Genomic DNA, 7798 nt, shown 5'->3' with positions numbered 1-7798 from the left:
TCAGAAAATTGGAAATTCCACTACTTGAGGACCCAGCTATATTTCTCCTGGGCATATACCCAAAAGATGCTCCAACATACAACAAAGACACATGCTCCACTATGTTCATAGCAGCCTTATTTATAATAGCCAGAAGCTAGAAAGAACCCAGATGCCCTTCAGCAGAGGAATGGATTCAAAATATGTGGTATATCTACACCAAGAAATACTACTTACCTATTAAAAACAATGACTCATGAAATCCAAAGGCAAATGGAATGAACTAGAAAATATCATCCTGAGTGAGATAACTCAATCACAGAAGAACATCCTTGGTATGCACTCATTGATAAGTGGCTATTAGCCAAAAAGCTCAAATTACCCAAGATGCAATCCACAGACCACAGGAAGCTCAAGAAGGATGACAAAATGCGGATGCTCCCACTCCTTCTTAAAAGAAGAAAAAAATATCCATAGGAAGGGATATGGAAGCAAAGTTTAGAGCAGCGATTCAAGGAATGGCCATTCAGAGCCTGCCCCACATGTGGCCCATATATATACATACATACAGCCACCAAAACTAGATAAGATTGATGAAGCTAAAAAATGCATGCTGAAAGGGACCGGATATAGATCTCTCCTGAGAAACACATCCAGAGCATGTCCAATACAGAGGTCAATGCTAGCAGCAAACCACTGAACTGAGAATAGGACCCCCTTGTGGGGAATTAGAGGAAGAATTGAAAGAGTTGAAGGAGCTTGCAACCCCATAAGAGCAACAATGCCAATCAACCAGAGCTCCCAGGGACTAAACCACTACTAAAAGACTATACACAGACTGACCCAGGGCTCCAACTGCATATGTAGCAGAGAATAGCCTTGCTGGGGCACCAGTGGAAGAGGAAGCCCTTGGTCCTGCCATGGATGGACCCTCAGTGCAGGGGAATATGGGGGGGGGGCAGTAAGGAGGATGTATAGGGGAATACCCATATGGGGGGTGGGGAGAGGATGGGGGCTTATGGACAGGAAACCAGGAAGGGGAATAACATCTGAAATATAAGTAAAGAAATATATCAAATAAAAAAATTTTAAAAAGTAGAAAGGTTCTAAATCCATAGTACACGGAGTCTCCGTGGTAAGACTGAGCGTTGTGATAAGCAGAGCCCTAGCTGGGTTCCTGCTGCTGTGAGCGGAGCTAGCACTAAGCAGGATCCACAGGCAATGCTTGCTCAGCTGTCATATGGCCTCTGTGGGCACATCAGCAAACTTGAAAAGGCCCTGGATCTTAAAAGGGTGAGCCAAAGCAAGAAACGCCTCTTGAATCCATTTATCTTTAAAATCTTTCCCCCTCCCACTATGGGGATAAGAATTAAACTTCAAAGTTTAGGTTTATTTTTTAAAAAATTAATTTCTGACTTTTTTTAAAAAGAGAGCTATATTTTAGTTTTATCAGTTGCTTAAAATATAAGTATAAAGGCTGACCAAACATTGAGTCTACTTTGTACAAACCATACCGGTCATTGTTTGTGCCTTTACACTATGCTAACAGTGGTGTGTAAATTGTGATTATTGATTGCACTTAAATATAGAAAAATTCAAAGCACATGTATGTGCATTTATTGGGAAACCCACATTAAAAAGCTGGAAGTTGGGGCTGGAGAGAGAGCTCAGTTAAGAGAGTGCACTGCTCGTGTAGAGGACCCACAGCAAGTGGATTGCAAATGCCTAAAATCCAGCCCCAGAGCATCTTTGTCAAATTCACATTCTGTATAATTCCACACAGAAACAAACCTGAACACATAGTTACATATAAACCCTTTTTTTTCTTTAAAGAGGCCAGATGCAGCGGCACTAATCTGTAATCTAGCATTTGTTGTGGGTGTTCAGAAATGGAGACAGGAGGATGGCCCAGGAGTTTTCAGATCATGTCGCATGGGGTATACAAAACAGCAGAGTCGAGAGACCTGCCTCAGCTTGGTAGGAGGTGAGAACCGACTCCTGAGTGTTGCCCTCTGACTTGCATGTGACCTACAGCAGGTACACGCCAGCAGTCACATGCACAAAGCTAATTTCATGTTTTAGAACACTAGAAAAACTGAGAATAGAAGGAAGAGGGAATAAGTCAAATAACTTTATTAAGTACTTGGAAGAAAACACCTGTGGAACTCAAATACAAAGAAGAATAAGAAAAAAAAACCATAACTTGGCATAACAGAAGCAAATCATGTGTCTCTCACAACAAAGTTAAATGGCATACATTTATTTACTGTGACGAGTTTTCTGCTACATCAAAAAGGAAGCCAGGCACGTGTCTAGAATAGAGAGATGGGTGGCTGACTGGCAATAACATGAAGCAAGCAGAGAACCGGGAGTACAATAATGAAATCAAAATTGAACTCACTGTTTCTCTGTTTACTCTTTAAGAATCAGTGGATGAGCCACAGGCCAAGCTCTGAAGACAACCCAAAACCTTGAGTGATGTGAGCGCCGTATTTCTTGGGACTGGGCAAACATCACAGCTCTTCTAGTATTTTGAAACTTTTAAATTTTTTGAGATTATAATTATATCATTTCCCCTTCCCTTTCCTCCACCTAAACCTTCCCATGTACCTTTACTTGCTTTTGTTAACATTTATGGCCTCTTTTGCCAGCACTTGTTGTTGTTGTTGTTGTTGGTGGTGGTGGTGGTGGTGGTGGTGGTGATGGTGGTGATGGTGGTGGTGGTGGTGGTGGTGGTGATGGTGGTGGTGTTGGTGGTGGTGGTGGTGGTGGTGGTGATGGTGATGGTGGTGATGATGGTGGTGGTGGTGGTGGTGGTGGTGGTGGTGGTGGTGGTGGTGGTGGTGGTGATGGTGGTGATGATGGTGGTGGTGGTGGTGGTGGTGGTGGTGGTGGTGGTGGTGGTGGTTGTGATCGTGGTGATGATGGTGGTGGTGGTGGTGGTGGTGGTGGTGGTGGTGGTGGTGGTGGTGGTGGTGTGTGTGTTCATAAATATGTGCGTCTATGTATAAGGAAGATAAGTACAACCTGCTCAGTCTGTTTAGTGTTACTCGTGTATATGTTTTCAGGGCTAACCACTTGGTGTTATACATCTAATTAGGAGGCTTAAGCCTGCAGAAGGCGAATTCTACCTCTCTCGCTGGTCCTTAGTGGCCGATAGCTCTTCTTCTAAGGGTGGAACCCCATAACCTCCCTCCATGCATGCTGTCAAGTCGACTGGTGGTATCACTGGTAACCATACTGTTGAAATGTCATGGGTGTAGCTTCCCAGTCATTTCTAGAAGGCAAATCTCATCACATTTTTTGTTTCTCTGGCTGTTTTAATCCTGCTCCTCCCCTGCCCGTCAACTTCCAAAATGTTCCCCCAGCCTTAAGTATAGGGGTTGTGTTATAGATGTATCGAGTGGAGCTAGGCGCCCCATGGCCTGTTTTTCTCTGCTTTTGACCAGTTCTGTTTTCTCTAATGTTCTCTGCCTGCTGCAATGAGAAGCTTTTAAAACGAGGGGCAAGAACCACGCTTATCTGTGGGTACAAGGATGATAACATCTAGACCGAAGTTAGCACTTACATGTATTACATGTAATTTTAGGTAAATATCAAGTAATCTGATTCTCTATAATGGTGGCTCTCAACTTGTGGGTCCCAACCCCTTTGGAGGGTACATCAAACGACTTTTTCACAGGGATGATCTAAGACCATTGGGAACTACAGATATTTACATTGCAATTCATAATAGCAAAAATACAAAAAAAAATTATGAAGTAGCAGCAAAAGTAATTCTGTGGTTGGGGGTCACCACTACTAAAGTATGTTAAAGAGTCGCAGCATTAGGAAGGTTGGGAACCACTGCTTTGGGTTTTCAAACATCCTGAGTGCTGGTTATATGTCCTCACTCCCTTTTCTTGTATATTTTTTCCCAATTAAAGCTCAGCCCACAGTTTCCCTTTCCATATTAACTCTATCTGTTATTTTTCTTCTTAGAGCTCCTTCCCTACTCCCCCAATGGCCCCTTTCTGCTTTCTTAGTTTCTGCTGTTACTTTATGTGTACATACTAATATCTGAACATTTATAATTAGGAACCTCACATGAGAAAGGGTGTTTGTCTTTCTAGGTCTGGGTTACCTCACTCAATATCATTCTTTCTAGTTGCATCCATCTATCTGCAACTTTCATGATAATTGCTTTTCTTGCCAGATGGTGAGTATTCCACAGTGTATATGCAACTGTTGTAGAGGTGACCAATTGCCTTCTGATTAGATTTGAAGGCCACACCATGGGAGAGAACCTATTTATTCTACTGTAAGTTCAGTTAACAACCTGACAGGGGCGGGTCATAGGCTCAAGAGAAGAACTTCTTGACATTTAACTACACTGACAACATCAACCTGCATTCTAAGCATCTGCACTTATACACAAAAGTTGTTCTCACTCTTAGCCAAAGATGCCTCTCTTTGAAATAAAGTGTGATGAATGCAGAGATGCATGGGGCTGTCAAAGATGATTATTGAGGGCTCCCTGCTAAGAAGCTTGGGGAACCATTGTAGAAGGTGAGGGGCAGGAAGTATGTGAGAGGCAGAAGATAGGGTGAAGGGCTGAAAATTGCTGTCCCCTGGGATTAGACACAGTCATTTCCACCATGAACTCACAGTAGTGGGGCTATACAAGACTGGACTTAATGAAGTCATGGATGGATGAGGAGCCCATATGATGCTCCCCCTTATGGCTGAACTATTAGCTATGCATAGATCCAGGTAAACGGGGAGTCATAATCTTCAGGTTTGTATAACTATTGAGTGCACCAAGCTTCAACCGATAGCTCCAAATCCATGTTAACACAAACGGCCAAGGGTTAACTCAGTGATTTATAAAACAACAGAAAAAAATCATAAATATGAGAGGGACATTTGTCAGGAAGAAAGCAAGGTATATAGGGAGGTAGTAGCAGATGGGAGAGGGTTGAGGATGAGAGTGTGTCAGTAGGAATTGTGTAGAAGTGTGATATTACTTGCAAAATTAATTTTAAAAATAGGTTTAAAATATACAAACTGTAGCCAAGCCTCCCCTCACATTCTGTTGTTCTATGATAATGATAATTGTCCCCAGATATGCAAACTAAGTCTAATAGGATTGAGGAAAATAATGGTCATTGTTACAGACTCCGGTGTACGATGTTCAAAGGATGAGGTATAAAAGTTGAAAGGGGTTTGAGGACATGGAGAGTAGCAGATTTGAGGTATTCCATGCCCACCTAGTAGGAGTTCCCTTAAAGAGAAAAGTTAAGCTACACTCATGAAATAGTCTCTCCCTAAGGTGAAGAATTTGGTATAAAATCTCTACCTGGTGCCCTGCTGTAGTGCTACAAGATGCTGTGCTTCTTAAAATGAATAGTCCTGAGAAGAAAGGAAAGGGGGGAAGGGGAAAGAAGAAAAGAGGAAGGGAAGAAGAACACATATCCATGCATGACAGTATGGCCTTGTGGCCTGTGCACTTGTAAATTCCCTAATCCACAGCAGTCTATGTCCCATCCCAACACGACAGCAATAAACCTTCGTAAGCTTTCAGAAGGAGCGTTCAGAGGGCAGCAACTTGTATTGTTTTTAAGTCTGAACCCTGTGTCTAGTAGAGTCAGCTTTTCTCCCCCTTGATTAACTCACATGCAAACAAGGTATATATTCAATACATGACAGTTACTATCCCAGAAGTGTCTCTTACCCACACTGCTAGCTAATCTCTTTAGTAGCTATGCCAGTTAGATGTATTTTGATCCCACCCCACATCCCTCTATTACAGTTTTACCCAGTGTCGTATCCTCACTATTTCCTGCCTGCATGATTTTCTAAAGCAAAAATCCCATTATGCCACTCTCTTGTTTAAATTCCCCAGGGTCTTGATAACAATGAAAGGGCAAAGATTTAAACACACACTTCCCAGAAGAAAATCCACAAATGTGGCTGTCCTAAGAACACAGAAAGCCATTCAGTTTTATCAGCCAACAGAGAAAGGCAAATTGAAAATACACAGAGATGCCACTATATACACTTGGTGGCCAAAAGGGCAGACTGACCTTCAGCAAGGATGTGAAGCAATCAGAAGTCTTGTTGTTGTATGGAAGGAAAGGAAAGTGGTGCTGGACAGAAAGTCTGCTGGTTCCTAAGCACGATGATGGGCAGCCTTCCATTCTTTTGGATTTACCAAAGAGATGTGGAAGCATCTGGTCATGTAAAGACATCTACACAACTATTTATCTTAGTATTATTTGTAATAGTTCAAACTGAAGTCAATGTAAGTGTCTACAAAACTATTTTCTGTCCAATTACATGGAGTAAAATCCCACATTAGAAGGGAATAAGCCAATGAAATATGCAATATTGTGGATTACTATTTCCATTCCAGTTATCCTGAATTCAAGAAATGGAATATAGAAAATATGCTGTATGATTCTGCATATAGAATTTTCAAAGTAATCTACAGCATGGAAGGCAGATCAGCAGAGGCAAAGCTTAGGGAAGGAAGGGTAGGTATGATAGAAAGGGGCACAAAGAGCTTGTAAGAATGGTTGATTCAGATGGCCATTTGAATTCTGGTAATGACTTCTAAGATAGGTCAAGTTGATCAAAGTATACCTTTATATATGGTATCATTTCTCATAATTCAGTGTACTTCCATGAAGTTTTAAATAATTAGATATGTTCTCTGAAAGAAAAATTAAGATTGAGTGTAGAGACTTGGCTTTTGGGCAAGATAACCTAATTCTTTTTTAAAAATCCATTCCTGGCTGAATATTGAACCTCGCCTCCAGCCTAGGAGCCTCTCAGCACCTCAGATGCATTCATTCGTGCTAGCAAGGCTGCATTCTAATTATGTCATTTGATTTATCTAGTCATGCCTCTTCATTTCTGAAAGTTTAGTTCAGAAATATTTTATTTCCCAGTTTCCTCCCTCTTGCCTGTGGCGTGTGGCATCTGAAGAGTTCATGACAAGGTGAGAGAACTAAGGGATTCACTGGGCCTGACAGAAAAGGACCACTGGGCAGCCTATAGAAGTGCTACTCTTGGCACTGATAAGTAAGATAGGAAGGGCACCAAGGGTGGGTTGGTTCTTGCACAGAAGAGTCCCCTCTTCTATGTGAGATGTGCTGAGACTTCCTCGGTCTTCTTAAATTAGGAGGCAGAATTGTCTATAAAGAGTACATTCTTGGATAGTTTAGTAGCTTTATTTTTATTTACTATTATCCCCAGTGACTGGCATAGGCTAACACATGGATTCTCTGTCTTTGGTCTTATATGTCCTGATACTATGGCCAAAGTGGCTTGAGTGATTATTATTGTCTGAATAATCCAGAGCATATCTGGCTTGAGGTGGTGTCTGGTGTGGTCTCCAGATTGAGGCGCAGGGCTTAGCCCTGTCCAGTGGCTTTCTTCCATAAACTGGCTTTATTTTCAGACGGGTTCTCCATTAGAAGTTGCAAACCATCTGGACCAAGAGCCATTTCTAACAGCTGGAAGAATAGGAGGTTTCTGGGAACTTGATGGAGGCCTGGTGTTTGCTTCAACTGACAAAAGTGTTCTGGGCTCCAACCCCAGATCTGAGGTGCCTACAATTACGGAAGGGAGTGGTTGAGTGAGACAGTGGTATTTGAATTTGCCAGAGAGCCTGTTAAAACACAACTTCCTGGCTTCTGGAGCCCACCACAGAGTGATTCAGGGAAGTCTGGGAGCCACATTTTTAGCAAGGCTTCAAGACTTGCTAAAGATTGTCAATCCTAGAACTGGCTGTGAGAACCAACTTGGATAAGGGAACTCATGTCTACGCGGCCTG

This window comes from Rattus norvegicus, chromosome 17 (genome assembly GCF_021556685.1).
Source record: "Rattus norvegicus strain SHRSP/BbbUtx chromosome 17, alternate assembly SHRSP_T2T, whole genome shotgun sequence".
In the NCBI taxonomy this organism is placed as follows: Eukaryota; Metazoa; Chordata; class Mammalia; order Rodentia; family Muridae; genus Rattus; species Rattus norvegicus.
This window is presented reverse-complemented; position numbering follows the sequence as displayed.